Source organism: Anas platyrhynchos, chromosome 13, assembly GCF_047663525.1.
Source record: "Anas platyrhynchos isolate ZD024472 breed Pekin duck chromosome 13, IASCAAS_PekinDuck_T2T, whole genome shotgun sequence".
Classification (NCBI taxonomy): domain Eukaryota; kingdom Metazoa; phylum Chordata; class Aves; order Anseriformes; family Anatidae; genus Anas; species Anas platyrhynchos.
The window spans coordinates 11,417,625-11,435,911 of NC_092599.1; the positions used below are offsets into that span (position 1 = coordinate 11,417,625).

At 48.1% G+C, this 18,287-nt stretch overlaps 1 protein-coding gene across 7 annotated transcripts in view; it reads right to left on the reverse strand.

Annotated features, from left to right (window-relative positions):
• Positions 1-18,287, reverse strand: part of CHCHD6 (coiled-coil-helix-coiled-coil-helix domain containing 6) — a 122,387-nt gene that overhangs the window by 25,784 nt on the left and 78,316 nt on the right. For 3 of the 7 annotated variants that reach the window (XR_011812442.1, XR_011812439.1, XR_011812440.1), the window contains 2 exons: positions 10,113-17,367; positions 219-8,452 (listed from right to left, as the gene is read on the reverse strand). The exons of 3 other annotated variants lie outside the window; for them this stretch is intronic. The gene's annotated coding sequence lies outside the window, so the exon portion shown is untranslated. The remainder of the gene's footprint in view (positions 1-218; positions 8,453-10,112; positions 17,368-18,287) is intronic. One more of the 7 variants, XR_011812441.1, reaches the window with a different exon arrangement.

An 18,287-nucleotide genomic window follows, 5' to 3' on the forward strand; every position in this document is an offset into this window, starting at 1 on the left:
GAGCAGCCTGGCTTGTTGAATCCCCACACAACAAACAGCATTCGGTAGTCCCAGGGCCCAGCAACTTCCATGCCACCCTGCCTGGCAGGAGGCAAAGCAAGAAACAGGAACAGAAGAGAATGTTTTTAGAAAGGAAAACCTATGGTCATTAACCACAGCTGGTAAGCAAGTGTTCCTATTAAAACATGTTTCATTACATCAAGCCTTAAAATACCTACCACCATTTCACTCACTCCATCATTAGTCAAAGACCAAGGTCACATCTGTGGGCCCTGCTGAGCAGCAGGCAGCTCCAAAACCTGTCTGAAAAGGTGGGTACATGTTCCAGTGGCTCCACACCGCCAGGTTTAGCCTGCTGGTGATGCCAAGCGAGCACGGTTAGAGCTGGTGCTGATATCTCATGGCCACTCTGCAGCCTCGGTATTTCTGGAGGATGCTCCTACAGGCTGGTCCTCTACCTCTGGTTTACTGAACACAGTTTCCACGCGTGTGCTGAGGGAAGCTGGGTCTTTTAAAGCTGTTCAGATAGATACACGTGCACAAAAAGCTTTGTGAGACGCTGGAGTTAAAGAATTGCCAGAGCCAACACTGAAATAAAGACTTGACTTCTAACGTAAGAAACTGCCCGTTCAAATCTGCGGGTTTTCTCTTTTCCCCACAGGCAGGGTGGGTTTCTAGGCATGTTTGTTTTGAACATAATTAAATTCCACATGTTAGATGCTATCAGTCGGTTGAGCTTAACTTGTGGAAGGTGGGTGTCAGTGCCGGCTGACTGAGACCCGGGGCTTGCACTCAGGAAGCTCAGCATTTCTTGTGCCGGGGAACTGAAGCCAACAGAGAAGACCTGCAGGAGGAGGGCTAATCCCACCGTCTCTTACCACCATCAGTCAACAGCTTCGTTCTCACACACCACCAACCTTCAGCGGATCCACTCCCAGCTGCCAAAGCCCCATCCTTGGACGCCGCCGACCAAAACCCCGCGGGCACCAGGCTCTGAATTGCACAAACCGAGCCCAGCCCCGGTGCTGCCAGCCAGCCTTCGCTTTTCACCCCACGAAGGCGAGGCAGGCGGGCAAAAAAATGCACAGGCACACACAGCCCAGCCCACCCAGCACGTGGGGGACAGGACAGGCCCTCGATCTGCAGAGAGCTGCTCCACTCGTGCCGCTCTTAGCGCGGCGTTGGAGCAGCCAACCCGCTCCCCTTTCAGCCGCTCCGCGGTGGCCGTTCCTCCCGAGCTGCCCATCATTTCCTTATCAAGCGGTAACAACGGAGATCACTAGAGACGCGGCTCAGCCTTGCTGCGATTTCACTCTCGCAGCGGGTTGTAAATGCCCCTATAATGTTGGCTTTTTTAATCTCGTGTTATTATTACCCGCGGCTGCCATTCAGTCTGCGGAGAATAAAGCGCCGAGGCTTTCAGGACCCGCACAATGGCTCTGTGCATTTGCCAGCGATTGGCCAAACAATACCTCTGTGTTTCAGCTTTATTGGAAACCTTTATGTTGTGGCAGGCTGGCTGCATGTGCCCCTCCGCTCAGGCAGCGCAGAGGTGCGAGTGTGTGCCTGCAAATCCATCTGCAATTTCCAGGGCACGTGCCTCCGCGGCTGCCTGTAGGAGCCTCTCCCGAGGGACAAAGCCACGGGTCTGCGATGTCCAGAGCAGCCACTGAGACTTCTCCATAGCTCCTCTGAGGGGCACAGAGCCCAGCAGGCCCCCTCTGTGAATCACTGCCTTCAGCTCCGCGTAAATGGTGTTGCCAGCTCGCGTGAAGTCTGCTGCTCTATGACATAACCACGGAAATGTCAAAGCTCCGGCGCCCAGAATCATGTTCCTACATGAAATCTTGGCTCCCGTTGGAAAGTACAGAGCCTGAGATCCACACGCTTGCAGGGAAAGCTTGGGAAGCGGAACAACTGAAAAAGCACAAATTAGAATGCAAACGAGATGTGGAAACGCAGGGCTCCTCGGATTTGGGGAGACGGATCGCTTCGGTCGGTTCCTTACGGCTTGCAGGGGACGCCGCAGCGGTGGGAACCCCTGCATAGCTGCAAACACTCTCTCACCCAAGCAAATGAGCCCTGATGCACACTCTTCACATACTCCAAACCCAAGAGAGAAGCAAGAAACTCCCCCAGAACCACAAGGTTGACTTGTAAAACTGTTCAGAAATGCTCTGGGGTCATTTCACTTGCTTTCTGCTTGTAAGCACCTGAGTCATTCTCAGACCGCTGCCTTCTAGGCAGGAGGGTGAGAAATACATTTTTTTTTTTACTTAGTTTTTATTTTTGAAACAGAACTGAGGCTCTCGTATATTTGTAAAACTTCGGGAACAACTCTACAAAACTAGGGCAAAAGAAAACATGCCAAATACTTCAAGGCTTGGCAACAGCGAGTGCCTGCCTGCCTCTCCGTGGCAGGAGGAATGTCTGTCTGTCTCAGCCAATGTTTCTGAGCAAGAATGTCTAATCCCGATAGCCCGTGTACATATAAAACACCTATCCTGTCAGCTCTCTAGGAAAAGACCTTGACATTTTGCAGAAAACCACATCCCCATCTCCCCCCGAATATCAGCATAAGGCAGAAAAAAACTCGGCAGATCTGAGAGGTGTAAGAATCAGGTGCTGCCTCCGGCAGGAATTAAAGTTAAAAAGGGAGAGGCAGCGGGGAAACGGGCACGGGATGAGCTGGAGGGCTGAGGAACCAAGTGCCAGGTTTCCCAGCACCGTGACCACAGCCGGCCTGCCCATCTCCCTCTCATGAGCCCAGGGGGGAGATCTTGAACACGAGGAAACGAGCTCGCTCTCTGCACAGAGGGTAACGGGGCTGCACCGCTCTCCTCCAAAAAGGGGCAATGAGGTGCCCAGAAACACGGGTTAAACAACTGCTCAAGGTCATCCAAGGACTACGAGACAGACGCACAGGCGTCTAGCAAGTGGATTACTCTTCCCTTTTGAAAGGCACATAGGCGCACGCACAGGGGGATTGAAACTGCTTAGCCAGGTGTGGAGCCTGCTGTGATCAACGCAGCTTCACTGAGCAGCGACTCCTCTTGCTGCTGTTTCACTGGTGCTGAAATGTAAAAACCAAACCTTTGTAACGAGATTCCTTCAAACAGATGCAAATAGGGATGGGGGATTTTGCATCTGGGCTAAGTTTCCACAGTCTATACGTCCTATTTGTCTGTTAGTTATTAAATTACCCACAAGCCATCAACAACTCAAGTCTCTCCGAGAGGCAGAGATTAACTAGGAATTGCTATGCAGAAATGCTGCTCATCTCTCTCTCCAGCGAGATCAGCCTCATGATGAGTTGCGGACATTTGGGAACAAAGGTGAGCCTCCCTGCGAGAAACGAGTGGCACAGAAAGATGGGAAAACACGGCTACAGGGAGGAGAGGATTTGCAAAGCAAGAATCCATCAGGACTGGCTTCCTACACGCAATGCAAAGCAGAAACTTCTATCAAGCACACACAAAGCTGGAGCGCAGAGAGCTGCGCTTCTGTCCAGGCACTGATGCAAATGAGATTTTCCGTGAAAGACAATGAAGCCAGTATGTAAATATTAATTTAACAATCTAGTTGACAAAGCCTCGGCTGATCTATAAATAGCTGGTTTATTAGCAGGTGATGCTGAAGGCAGCTATCCCGGCTCCTCTCCCCGCAATCCCCCGTGCCATCTCGTTTTTAGTGACCCTGGAGACGCGACGACTCTCAGCTGTATGCAGCTTGCTTCTCCGCTGCTACCTGCAGAGTAGGTACAAACACTTGACAACACAATACATATTTATCAAGGCCCTTACAAGATGAGGATCCTGCGGCACTACGCACACAATGGCTCCCAGCGCTCAATTAAAAGAGAGCAAAAGGTTCAGAAAAATAGAAAAATCAGGCAGCCTCGCTTCGAAGCGGGAGGTGGTTGGGGAGCTGGTCATCAGGTGCCATCAGGCATTTAGGAAATGATTGAGAAGGATCCAGTGGCAGGCACGTACACTGCAGATTTGGCAAAAACGCTTCTTTGGTGGCCTAGAGTTATTAAGGTGATGCTGTCCTAGGTGCTTAGCTTTGCAGGAAAAAAAAAAAGTCAAAATCCCAATCTCTTGTCTCAATTATGTTTCTTCTGGAATTATTATTTCATAATGCATAATCAACCCTATAGCTCTTTCCCCTCTCTTTGGGCTGCACACCCAGGAAGCCCTTCTTTCGCCCAGGTACAGGACAGCTGTTTTAAAATGCTCAGCAACACCACGGACGAGTTTGGGGCCAGCAGTCAGGACCACTGCGTCCCGGTAAATCTGCTGCGGCATTTCCATGGGCACAACAGAACTGCCCACACTGCGTTATGGCCAGCATCCATGGAAACCATGTGAATTATCATGCTTTAGGCTATTCACATGGATTTGTATATATCCTCCAGAAGTCTTTTAAAGCTTCAGTCTTCCTCTTGCTGCAGAGAACAGTGACAACATACTTGACGGGCTGGGCTTGTAAATAGGCAGATTGAATTAGAGGAACAGAATGGACTTTGTTATCCTTCCCTCCCACTTGCTGCAAGTTTCTAAAGAAACCTTCTGAACACAAGAAGTCACTATGTAGCTGCTTATCATATGGCTAGGAAAAGGAAGGGGGAAAGGAAAAAAAACCACCACACAATCAACACTTTTCTTCCATAGGGTCCATCATATTCTTCCAGCTTGCGCAGCGGCGCGCTCTCCAGTTACCCGACGGGGATGCTCCTGGGCCGGGCACTGCACCACCCAGGCAAGGGCAGCAGCTGTGCTCAGGTAGGCAGGATGCATCCAGAGGGGTGCTGGAGCTGTGTGGGCGCAGGATCCATCCACAGCCCGGGCACACGGCTTGTCCTGCTGCTGCACCATCGCTTCTCAGCACCACGGCACGGCAGACGCGCTCCAGAAGATCGCAGTCACCCATGCCAATGGGCGTCAGGACTGCCGTGCAGCCAGCTTTGGATGCCGGGTTGTTCCTTCCTTTGACTGGATAATAAACATTCATAAATTGTGTTTTAAAAAGTTTTAAATGCAAGGGTTAAACTGGTGTTTGTTTGATTGAAGCCCTGTGACAGTCGCACAGTCTGACTTATGACCACCAGGTACCGTGGAAAGGAAACTTTCGCAATGAAGTTCACTCAGTAAACAATCTTTTTCGAATGGACTTACTTCTGTTTTCCATTATTTATGGAAAATAGGATAGACGAGTTTGGTTTAGCAGAATAGAAACTTAAAATAAAGCCATGTTGAGAAACCCTGCAGAATTTAGCAAGAGAAGTGCTATACACTGCCAAATTGATCATAAATAAAGAAATGAGTCATTCTCATTAATCAACTAGAAAAAGACTAGTGTAGTAATAGACTTGCAATCATCTTTACTGTATTATTTACTCTAATAAAACTTTCATAAATCTAATAGCAATAGACGAAAGCAGTGCCAAGGAAAAACTGAAGCATTTTTATGTCGCTCAGAAAATGGAAGATGCTGCAACAAGGCTGCAGAAGAGCTTTCCCAGGAGAAATGCAGGCAGCTGCTGACTCCTCCGTCTTTGATGTGAAGTCCCATATAAACCTGCAGTGTTAAATGACCCAGCAGAAGCTTCTTCTATTCCCCAGACCTCTACACATGCCATATCCTGTAGCTCCTGCAAACGTGCTGCTTCCCTTTGTCCGGGGTCTCCTTTCCACACCAGCACATCCATTACCCACATCCTTCACTTAAGAGCCCAGCAGTTCTTTAAACCAGGACCCGAAGAAAAGTTTAACTAAGTTTGGTTCTCTCAAAGTACATTTCAAGCAACTAGAGCAGAGACGAAATCCAACTTATCCAGAGTAATTCGTTCTTCATGCTTGTTTAAGCACGGTCACTCACCGCAGACAGGCTGGCAGCCTTCTCTGTAGGTTGCAGACTCCGCTGCACTGCGAGGAGCTGTGCTGAGACAAGTCCACATCACACGTCAGTGGAGATGGACTGCACCCTTCAGCTCGGGGATGGAAAGATCAAACTGCTAGATAGGTTCTCTTCCTTGCCAGGTACCCTGATTTTTATCAACGGGAAAAGCCAATTAAAGTTGATAAAGACACATCCTCTGCTGATTTTTCCTTACTGCCCACTGCTCAGTGCTAGTATAATGGATAATGTTCCGCCTGTGGGTGTATTTTCTAAGATCTGTCAGTTCTGACAGCATTTTGGCACCTGGATAACTCAAGATTTATACCAAGGGTCCAGGAATGCACCATTTCTCAGTAGCTGATGGGTACATTTTTCAGCAGGGCTTCCCTAATTAAAGGGCTAGAAAGAGATGGGATCAGATTGATAGGTTTTGCAGTCAGATGTTCTACGCTTAGTTTGATCAAATATAAATCACCTCTTGGAACTTTCTGAACACGTGAGAAAAGCACGCGAGAGAAACTATGGCAAGGCGTCCAAAGTATCCCAACATAATCACTTAATTTCAAACTCCACCTCTGTCCCTATGGCAAGGCCATTACAGACACACTTCAGAAAAGCGATGGTCATTGGGGGAAAGAAGAAACAAACATGAAAACCGGTGCTATGAAAGGAGACCTTGCTGCTCTAGAGGTTCACCCAAAGTGTTTTGCCCCAGACAGCACACAAAAGGTGCTGCCCTCCGAGCACCACGCGGGGCTGGGCACACCGTGCTTTGCTGTCTCCTCCCTACATACCGTGAAATGTCACCCGGAGAGGTCAGTGGCAAGGTCTCTCTGAACAATCCCCCTTTGTTCTGGTCCTAACGGGATCTGCAAGTCCTGAGCTCCACTCTTGGGGTGAGAGGGAGAAAAAAAAGAATCGACAAGCAGGGTGTGAAAGGCCAGTACCACATAGCGGACGTTCACAAGTTCCTTACTCCCAGGGTCTTGCTCAGACCGACCCCTAAAGCCACAGAGAAGAAAGTCTCAGAAGAGCCATCTGGAATAAGGAAAAACGTTTGTTGGTAATGTAAAACACGAAACCAATGAAATACAATGCAGAGCAAACGGGAATGTGAAAAGCATTTCCAGACACTGAGAGGTTAAAACAATTATTTGAACAGCTGGGAAAATTAAAATGGTAAAATAATAGCTACCCTTCAAAATTCTACAGATGCAAAGAGACTCTTCAATGAATAACTGATAAAGGGGAAAAAACATTTTAGAAGAGAAACTGTTTCATGCATGAAGGTCATACAAGTAACAGCTCCTCGCAAGTACCTGGATTTTCCGACCAGGCAAGAGATGAAGGAGGGGGGTTCATACAGCAGCCTTTCACCTCTGGACATCCAGTGTCAAATCCCGAATGCTGTACGTTACACATGAAAGCGACTTTAGATGTATCCTTTCTACCAGTTTTTTGGAAGCGTTTCCACCCCGCAGCCCAAAAGGTCGCATACCATGCTGCCCGAGCTGTAGCAGTTTGTTTGTTCCCCAAGGACTCCTCCTATCTCCAGCACAGCCTCCATGGGTGCAGCGGTGGTGGCAACGTTTGAGCAGTTCTGGCAATTTTACCACCCCGGCTCCCCCACGTACAGACCCGACGCTGGGAAGGACGTGGTGGTTATGTCGATTTTCAGAAAAATCGAGTCTGTAAAGAATAGCTTCACTGTTCAGGAAAGGTCTAAGAGGAAGAATAATACCAAGTCAGGACTGCAGTGTGTGAGCAACAGTTTTATGTCAGGACAGAGGACATGGACAGGCACCTCCAGGGGGCCCAAGGCTCCAGCAGAGCCATCTTCAGGGTAGAAAGGGGCTGAAAGCACACAGCTGGGGAAGGTCTCTCTGCCACCTGGCTCCAGCAACTCTTCTCGCAGGCAATGAATCCTCTTTCTCCACTTGCTATTTTAAACCACAAAACTAAAAATTTTCAGAAAGTAGAGGAAAATTTGACAACTGAGCGTGTAGCACTGCAGAGAAGAAATCAGCTGTACAGTGCCAGCTCTTGTTTCCATTCCCCACCCACTTCAAATGCACAACCTCTTCCACAAATACTGAGCAAACTGCTACAAGGACAGCAACCAAACACACCTCTTCACAGTCCAAAAACCACGGATCCTCTGGCAAAAAAAGGCAGAAGCAGAACAGGAGGCCAGATCCATCCACCCCAGCAGTCAGTTCTTCTATCACTCACACACATCTTTTCGCTAATGGAAAGCAGTCTCCAATTGGGATGTTTTAGCCACTACTTTTTTCCTTAACTAAAGGGAAGTCAGAACAAACTGAGGTCCTACAAGAGTGCTTTTTCTCCAATTTATTAGAGCATTTCTGAAGAACTGAGAGGTAGCCTCCTCCTTCTGCATATTTCTTCTCTCTCCAGAGCAGAACCTACTTTATTTAACCTACTCTGAGCATGGTCATTGTCTTTCTCCAGTTGGCAACCACCTGGTATTGAGTCCTGATGCTGCCAGGTATCTCCTCAGATGGGTTAGGCTCCTCACCAGTCAATGATACTAAAAGAAAACATGAAAAGGACGAGCTTGCAGCCTCTCCCCCACTTCTTGCCGCAACTACCTTGAACACCCTCAGTAATGCAGACCATTTTGACCACCTGAAGAATCAGAAAGTTCCAATCTGTTGCAGAAAGAAGTGTTTATTCCCCTGTGTCTGTGCTAAACCAAAGCAGCCCATGTAGCAGAAAGTACCGTGGCTGGCAGAAGGTTTCCAGCAGAGGTCTTGACCTTCCCATGCTCCTGCAGGACTGGGACATTTTTACAAGAATCAGGACCCTGCTATTCTGCCAAACTATATGCATTTGGTCCAAACTAAAATTATGGCTGCAGCTTTAATTCAATATACTGTCCTTCTGATCCTAACGTGCTGGTGAGAGCTGCTGAACCATTGCACACATTTTTTGGTTTGTTCTTTAGGTGGGTATGTCGCGGTGCTGCCTGAACAGATGCCAGCAGCGAGAGCTGCACAGCAAAACCATTTGGGGAATACACCAGCTGGGTACGTAGCCTGCCTTAGGAGAGTTAGTATTCATCCCAGGAAAGCAGCAAACCCATCTCCTGCATCTTGCCATGGCACTGCTTGTGGGAAGGACACAGAAGAGGGATACCCCAGCTTGTCTCCGTACCATAGGAGCATCACCTGCCCAAGGTTGGTATGCGGTTAGGTAATGCACTTTGGGATCCTTCAGGGTTAAAAAAAAATGCATTTAAATCTGAAGAGATGAGAAGGAAGCTGAAGCAGAAAAAGAAGGTGTGATGCTTACACAAGCATGCACACCGTTCTCCCCTCCTTTGACTGGGAGTCTCTCAATCTTACCCGCGGTTCCTGGAGCCAGCCTCCCCCGTGCCAAGCAGCTTTCATGTTCACTGAGGGGCGCAGGGGGATGCAGAGGATTACTCTACGTCATTATGAGCTTCCAGTACTCAGAGCCCAAAGATTTCTCTGCTCCTCTGATCAGCCATGTTAAGATGCACATTTAAAATAAGACAGATACTGAACTCTGCCTTGCCCCTAAGTGAACTGCAGCCTCCTCTTGCCAAACCGCCGGCTCAGTGCTGCAGGGAATAGGCAGGCTGGTGTCAGCTCCAATACTGATTTTAAAATGAAAGGAACTCAAACGAAGGGGACAGAAGAGAGGAAAGGAGGGAGGGAGGAAAGGAGAGGGTGCAGAGACACTGGAAGGAAGCAGGTAAAAAGATGAACACAGAGGGAGAAGAAAAATCTGAGCCTAGACTCTAAAAAGAGGTGAGTAAAATAATAGAAAGCAGACCCCTGGTTTGAGCTCCCATCACAGAACAATTTACCCCTGCCCATAGCTCAAACATTTGCTATGCACTGTCCTGAGCTAACGGAGACCCCCTACAGTGGTAGCGTGGCATTCCTAACAGACCTGAATTCAGCATACCTCAAAACAGTCCGAAAACAGCAGAGAGAGTAACTTGGAGAGAGTAACTTGGCAGTCCTACATAGCACTTGATTGTAGTGCCAGTGGGTCAAAGTTGGGGTTCCTCAGTGACGCACTGCTCTAGATCCTGATCAACAGGAATGGCAAATTTCTGGGTGCTTTAATCTAAAGGCAATTATTCCAAGTAGTTAACTTCAGGGAAATGGCTTTGAAAACCTTAAAAAAAAAAAAAAAAAAAAAAAGCAAGTGCATACCTGAAAGTAAGCTTGCAAATAATACATCCCAAATCAGAAATCAGGACAGGTTCTTACAGCTCTACAACCTGCAATTAAAGAAGCCTGTCAAAACTTCAGGGGCACTTCTTGAGAAATTTGTGCCAAGATAAAGAAATGCTTTCAAATGTTGATTCTAAAGCAATCATCAAGAAGAATGTGAGCTTGATTGAGGTGTAACATGCAGCGTGGCATCGACTCACCGACCTGCTGTCAGGATGGAAGTGCAACCAGGTACTGTGGTCAAACAGACCAAGACTGACAGAGCCAAGGAAAGAAACAACAGACAGAGCGAGGCAAGAACAAGAGGGAGCAAGAACCAAGGGTGGTGAAAAAGAGCAGGCGGGCCCTGGATGCACACTTAGAGCCCGGAGGCTTGTGGAGCAGTTCAGAGCTACTGGAGGAATTCCTTTACATACCTGGCTGGTGGGTCCAAACATCAGCCAGATTCAAAACGATCAGAGAGATTAATTGCAGACTGCTCCAGATTAATGCCGAATCCTTATGGCCTTTTATCCACATGACAGTGTACTAGGCTGCTGTGCTTTGGAAGACACTTCTCAGGGGAGGATGTCTACTTCAGCCTTCAAGCAGCACAACGCTCCTACTGCTTTGTGTTGTCCCCTAAGAAAAGCTTTTCATAGCAGCAGTGAAAGCTTTTTGCCCTGAACAGCTGGAACCAAAGTCAAAGCACAACCTGGCAGTTTTCTTGGCTGCACAGAGCTGCCACTGAACCTGAATCACAGGCAAAAAGCCCATGTTGACAAAGGTTTGAGACAGCAGTTCAGGATGCTAAGAGAGTCAGAGCTCCAGTTTGCAGTGTTTACAAGAAGAATATTTTGTACCCTATCCTTCTGCCACAGCTGCCATCCAGGAATTATCTTGCTTGCTTCTGTTCTTTTTAAGTATTTTTTTCCCTAACACCTATCAAAGCCACCATCTTCCCAGCAGGAGCAGTCAGGACTTGCTGTCAGGTCTCCCCAGGAGCTCAGACTGCTCTCTCCTCCACGTGGGATCCCACACACCCCACAGCTTACCGATGCAAGAAGCTGGATCTGAGATTCAAGACGCTACGAGGGGATTGCTGTTGTCAAAGCAGATCTGGTTCCAGACACAGCCACTGTGAACTGAATCCTCTCCTCTCTAATTCTGCCGTGTGATCTCGCTCTTCATTTCTTCGCATCCCTTTTTTCTGTAGTACTGCAACAATTCATTGATTCAACACAGTCAACAAGGGAGCAGGAAGGCAGAGGCAGACTCTCAGATTGGAGCAGCTGGTTTTCTTGATGGTATCACGTCCCAAAGAGAGGTAAGGAATCACAAGAAAAGAGACCGCTTATTCTCAACAGCAAACAACTCCACACCAGAGAAGAAAGCACAACCCTGCTGACTGCGAGAGAAAGGCTGCGCTGGGATTTTAAATATATTTCATACTCCTTGATGGATCACGCCTGAAGATTTTGTGGGAAGGCGAAGCGCGGAGGAAAACATGCTTCAAAGCCTATCATTGTACTCACAGGGGCTGTGAAAACTCCATAAACACCATCCCCTGTTACCCTGCCCGAAGCCCACGTGCAGACCTGCTGCCACCAGCAATTCCTCGACGGCCACGCTCCACAAAGCTGCTCCCCGCTGCCACGAAGCTTTGCGACACACTGCCGTCAGACACACCGAAGTGTGGCTAATGATAGATGGGTAAGGGTGACCAGAGGGGACCAAAAAAGATGCTGACAACTGACAGCTGAGCACAGGTCTTGGCAATGTGCAGGAGAAGGTGCTCCGGCCAGCAAGGTCTGGTCCAGGGCCTCCAATTCCCGGTGAAACATCTGCCCGGGTGGCACAGAGAGGTGTGCGGGGTTTAAAGCAGCTTGTGGTCTTGCTCCTGTGAGTGCTTTTCTCACACCCAATGCTGTGTCTTTTATCTCATCCTCAAAAACAGAACCTGTATTAAAGGATCAGGCTGTTAATGTGCATTAACCGAGGCTGGGCCCTCTCCGTAGCCCTCCCTTACAACAAAAAGTCTGCTTCCATTTCTCAGAAGCGAGCAAGGAAATTATTACACAGACAGAGAAGGTTTATTTCAAAGGACCCTAAAAACCAGGCTGCTCTCTCATTTGTACAGTGCCACCCTTGCCGAGCCCCTCAATGAAGCTGATAGCAGTGAGTGCGGGTGAGCCCCTACATTTAGGAAAGCCTAACACTGAAACAAGCCCTTTCATGAACAAAACCAATGTCTCTTGGATTCTTCCAGATTCACTTCTCAAAGTTAAGTTCCTCTGTGACCAAACTGATGTCTAATAAAGGGTCAGTCGATACAATTCCCCCTGCGCAGGCACCACTGGGGTCTCTTTCCTCCACCTAATTGCCTGCTTTCACAAGGTACACAGGAAATTATTACTTCAGAGCCTTTGTGCCTTCTGAGGAACATCGCCGCAGCTCACCAGCAGGTTTGGAGAGCGGGACGAAAAGCACGCTCACCGGCACGCGACACGAGTCCCGTTTTCTTAGCTGGGGTAAAAATCCAGACGTGGCTGCAGGGGAGCAGCCCAAACAGCCCCACGTGAGGGGACGTGCCGGCACATCAAGCTCAGAGCAACGTTACCCGGGACACTCGAGCAGGTTTTGCGCTGCTCTGTGTATGGCAACGCTCCTGACCTTCCAACATCTGTTCAGTTTTTATACCAAAGCAAGTCAGGGCCCTGTAAGGCAGCGCAACATCTCTGTTGACATTTCAGTCCCTGAGAGAGCAGCTCTCCTCTGGCTTTGTATCAGGCACCTTTGCCTGTGTCAGAAATAGCGCACAGCCTGTGCTCTCAAGCAAAGCCATTTGTGTGTGCAAAGGTTCCCAGCAAACAGGCAGAAGGTGGCAGCTGGAGGAAGGAGACCTGGGATCACTGCACACAATCTCACCTTTTATTATTTATCCACATTTACCGAGCACAGCCTGGCTTTAATCCATCAGTGCAAGAAACCTGCTAATATGCCTACATGATTGGAGAGACCTCCCCGCATTTTACAGGTCTCTGTTGCAGCAAATGTCAAGGCTCAGCAAAATGAAGCACGAGGAACGGTCTCAGGCAGCCTGGGACCTCTCTTGCCCATCTCCCAAGCAGCAGATATTCGATGCTGCATTGAACAAGAAACTTGAGACCTCACGTCCACGACAGAGCTGTGTGAGCGCACAGCTCCCACATCGGCACAAGCTGGAGCAGAGTAAAGGTTCACGTTTAACAGTGTCCAAAGTGGTTATTCTTCCTGAACAACGTGGTGCCCCGTGTGCTTGGCTTCTGCAGAGAGGAAGGTGGCCACTAGGTGCAGTGCAGGGTCACCACAAAATTCCTCAGGTGCACCCCGGCCCTATCAAAGCACCTTCCCCATAGCAGCTCATGGTGCACGCAGCTGGGATGAATCCCACCTCAATCACTGGGTTCTGTATTTCTAACAGGACTTCAGAAGATTTTTTGAGCCTCGGGACACTCCTAGCACACTTAGGCTCATGATATACTGGTACTGCCAGCATCCCAGGGCCCAGAAACCTTACCGAGCTTGTTGAACAACGGTAACCCTACGCAGGCCACCTCTAGCACTGCTGAAGACAAAAGCTCTCAGCTGTTCCTGCTAACATGGCTTAGGGCAGCACATCTACAGCATAAAGATCACCAGAACGCTTGCAGTCACCCTTGCTGGCACTCTCTAAGAGGAATCCAAGGAACAAGTAAATGAAGAAAATATTCTCCATTGCCACATGAAGCATTCAGACCAGGTAAGGACTGAAGCATGCTCCCCAGACAGAAAGCTGGATTGATCACTGTGCATATGCTAACCTGTTCAGGAGTCAAAAAAAATAGAACATAAATCTCATGATCTGCATTAACCAACGCTGAATTCCTTCTCAGAAGGGAGCGAGGTACATGCAAACGCACCGAAAGCCCACAGATGTAGCGGCTGTTGTTCAGAGCTCCCAGTCCCCCAATAAAGGAACAGCACAATAATGCTTCACCAGCAGGCTGAACCAAGTAACCCTTATCTCTCTGTTACACAGCTCGGTGGAGTAACCCAGCAGATGATCTGCTCCGAAAAATAAAACCAGTCCTTGCGGGCAGCAAAGGCGGCCTGATAAACCAAGTGGGAGAGAATGCAGAGGCAGATGGGTGGAGGTAATCGGAAACGACAGGAAGATAAGCAGGCAGAGGGCGAGCAGAGAGCTTGAAGGACGTAGGCAGAAGAGCTGAGATTTTACAGAGTATGGATATTTGAAAAGTTAAATCAACAGCTTTCCAACAGCGTTATTTTTAAAATCATTCCCCTTAATATATGCAGGGAGCCAGCAGCTTGCAAAATGACCTTTAAACCCTTCCTACCTTACCTTATTAGAGCAAATCGGAGCTGGAGGTTGGCTGATCCTAAAATCCACTTACACAGGACAAACAGGCATTCAGCAGGGACAAAGAGCGAACACATTGTCAAAATAATTTTGTCGGCATTTCTGGACACATTCAGGCTTAACCCAGCAGAGCAGCACACTTCTCCAGCTTCAGAAACAACGAAATATGGGATGCTGCACCACCACCCTGACTCAAGACTTCACTACCTGCTTCCCTCGCATTACAAAAATAACAAATCCTAACCCAAACAGGTGCTGGTTTTCTGGACAGTTTCTGTGAACGCTGACAGAGGTCTAAGAGCCTTTCCCCAACCCTTAAAACCCCCCCCAAAGGGCTCTAACCCAAAAAGAGGTTAGAACCTGAAATGTCTCTCGCCAACAGATCAGCGTAGCGGCAGCAGAGCTACCCTGTTACCAGATGCACATCGCTGCAAGGGGCTGTCTGCGACACGTCCTGCTCCTGTACCCGCAGCCCTGAAGCCCAGTAACATTACTTCACCCAGCCTGAGAAAGTCCAGCTAGGACTGATGGCTTGAAAGCGCCATGGAAGCACTCCAGGCATAGCAGGTAACACCTCCAGGCAAGGAGGCCTGCTGGGCACAAAGACAGGGCCACAAAGGGATGAAACCCACAATTAACACAGGCAGGATTCCCGAGGAACACTCCCCACTAAGTTTAGGTTTTGTAACAGAGGAATGCTCCCCGGCCTCGGGCAGAGAGGCTCTGGGAGAACAAATGCAAGCAAGCAGCATCACGACAACTTCCCTAGGCCTTCTCCTTCGATGTGCCATAGCTTGGATGAGAAAAGGGTTGGCATCCTGCTAGTAAGAGGGCTCGTGGGGTGCTCATTACCTTCCCACGTCCTCCTTGGCACTGCAAAGGTCTGGGTGGAGCGGCCTCGCTTGCTTGGCAGTAACTCTTCCACTTGATGAGCACCGGTGCCACCAGAATAACCCCTGTACATGCTATCCACACAGACAAATCCAACGGATTGGGGAAAGCAGCAAATCCCATTAGTCCTCAGGGTATTCAGCCCCAAGAGCTGCTCATAAAACAGCTGATGGATGGTGTGTGAGAACCGCGCGCTGCGTGAAGCAGGAGACCTTCCTGCACGGACTGAGACCAACAGCAAGCATAACAAATCTTCGGTTTCCCCAGTTTGTCATGAAGGCTTTGGCATCGCGGATACAATTTCCCAAGTTATGGCCAAGTTGTCAGGGAATGGATCTAACATTAGCACCAAGTTATGGAAGTCAGGGCAATTCGGGAACTTCCTGGGAGTCTGAAGGCATTTGACCATTGACCTTGTGCTTCTCACCAGCAGTTGCTATCGACAGCAATTTTTGTGGATCTGTTTCAATCTAACTTCAGCAGCAGAACACACCGTTTAAAAATTGGAAATCAACTTCTTTCTGTCCAAGACTGCTTGGTCATCAGTCTCCCGGAATTAATCTGAGTAAGAATTTCCACTTCCAACTTGCCAACACAGTGCTACAAATCTTTTGTGAAAAAAATCTGGCATTAAAACAGCATGATGTATCACAACACTCTCGCACCCCCGAGCAACTATTTCCCATAGTAGATAAGCCTGGCTGCAAACAGGCTACAGTCCTCAGGAAAACACTGCCTAATAGGCCATACAGAGAGCCCAGAGTCTGGGAAACCTCTTAGACGAAGTAGATCCACGTAGGTCTCATTAATTGAAGCTAATAAAGGAATAATTTTAAAAGACAGAACAATAAATGAAACAAATCCTTCCTTTTTGGGTAGTGGTTGGCCCTACTCTGCTTGAAATTTTGATGCCCCAACTTTAAATGCCCATTTTCAGATCCACCCTCCCAAAGACCACACCACGTAAAGTCAGCTCTGACTTCTGTTCCTCACTGGCCAGCTCTCACAGTATCTTTTATTACAGAGTATTTTTCAGGCTGCTTTCAAACAGATTCAGGCAAACTAAGTTTTAAATCAGAAAGAGCTGCAGCACAGACCACATTTTAAACGTAATGAGATGCCATCTAGTCCAACTCCAGAAACTGTAATGATGTTCTGACTTCTTTCCCTCTTTTAACAGCTTCCCTCAAAACCATCTGTGAAACATGCACATTTAGATTAACTTTACCTGTAAGTATATCTGAGAGTGGAACCATTAAGTGAGAAATTAGACCCAAAGGCAATTCTGCCTCGCTGCAACAATGTCAAAAAATAAACAAAAAGACAAACAAGCAAAAGACAGAGCCAAAATAAATAAATGTGGGCTGTGAATTAGATTGTTAGACAATGGATTGTTTCGGAGGAGAGAAATGGGGTCGGGCAGTCCTCCTTCCAGACCAGGCAAAGGCTACAAGAACTCAAGAGAAAAATGTTGGAGGGTATGGACAAAATATCTCTAGAGGAGGAGCCTTGAAGCATGGCCAACTGGGCAAAATAAAGTTTTAAGCTTATTTGTGCTCTTGTTTTCCATGAAGATGGCAAACTCCAGAATGTGTCATGTTTGGGCTTTATTTATATTTATTTATTTATTTTTATGTTTGGGCAAACAGCAGAGAGAGAAGGTAGTTGGGTTAATAAGTGCTGACGATATGCCAAGCTGTGGGGAACATCAGGGCTTTGTGAAGTGCTGAGATACAGAGCAAATAAAGAACTTATGCCTCCAGTTTCATGAATACCGGGTATATGCAGCAGCCATTTCCATTTTAAGTAGGCCAGCATTTTATTCCGGGACATGCCTCATATATTAAGATGGCGGTTTATGTCCTTCCAGGCAGCTCTGTATTTTTAGTTTATCAACTGATGAACTCCTGGGGATCGGAAACGTGGAAGGACCAAAGGCTCGCCGGAACCAGGAATCGCAGCCTTGAAAAAAAAAATCAAAACAATAACCACTTCCATCCTTTATAAATAGAAGCAAAATATGGATCATTTTCACCTTTTGCAAATAACAGGTCAGGGGCTGCTTGGGTACAGTTAATCCAGCGCCGCTCTCCTCTGTGTTTACGACTAAATAAACAGCAGCTGCCTGCAGCTTGCGGCCTCTCCACCGATTCCCTTGTGGGGGCCATTTATTGAGTCATAAACTCCTCCGATAGTGTTATCACCACAGCATTTGCACAAATAAAGGTTGGGAGAGAGAAAGATTAAAAAAGAGAATTGACTTGACGGAGAAAGCAAGGAAAACACTTTGCTGATATGTTTGCTTTGAACAAGGACAGACGGACGAGAGGCGGGGCGGGCAAATACCTGGCTGAGGATGGCTGCGTGCATCACGCTCCTGATCTGAGCACAGATTTATCTCAAACCACAAAGTTGGATTTCAGAAAGCTCAAACAACCCTAGAGCCTTCCAAGTTAGATATACTGTATTGAAAGCAGCATACCGTGTGATGTATTTTTATCTTTTCAGGGAGACTTCGACAGCTAAGATCTACCTCTGCAGAATCTCAGGGAGGGAGACAGATCCCAGCATTTCTCACTATACCTGGTCAAAGCTCCCCCAGCCACGCACGCTGACTACTGGTCTCTACATAAAGCAATCTGTAAAGCATTCTGGAACCCATCCGAATGGCAACAGCTCTAGACATGAGTCTAATGATACCTGCTGGCCAGAGATACCCGCAGCACAGCCCGCGGCACCCAGCGCCTCCTGGAGCTGCTTATCTTCAGCAGAGATTTGAGGTGTGGAAACTTCCCAGCAGGATCCAAAAAGCTTGAGCAGAACTGCTCCAGCAGGCTGGGACGCCGCACGGCTATCTGCTGTATCTGCTCAGTAACACCAAC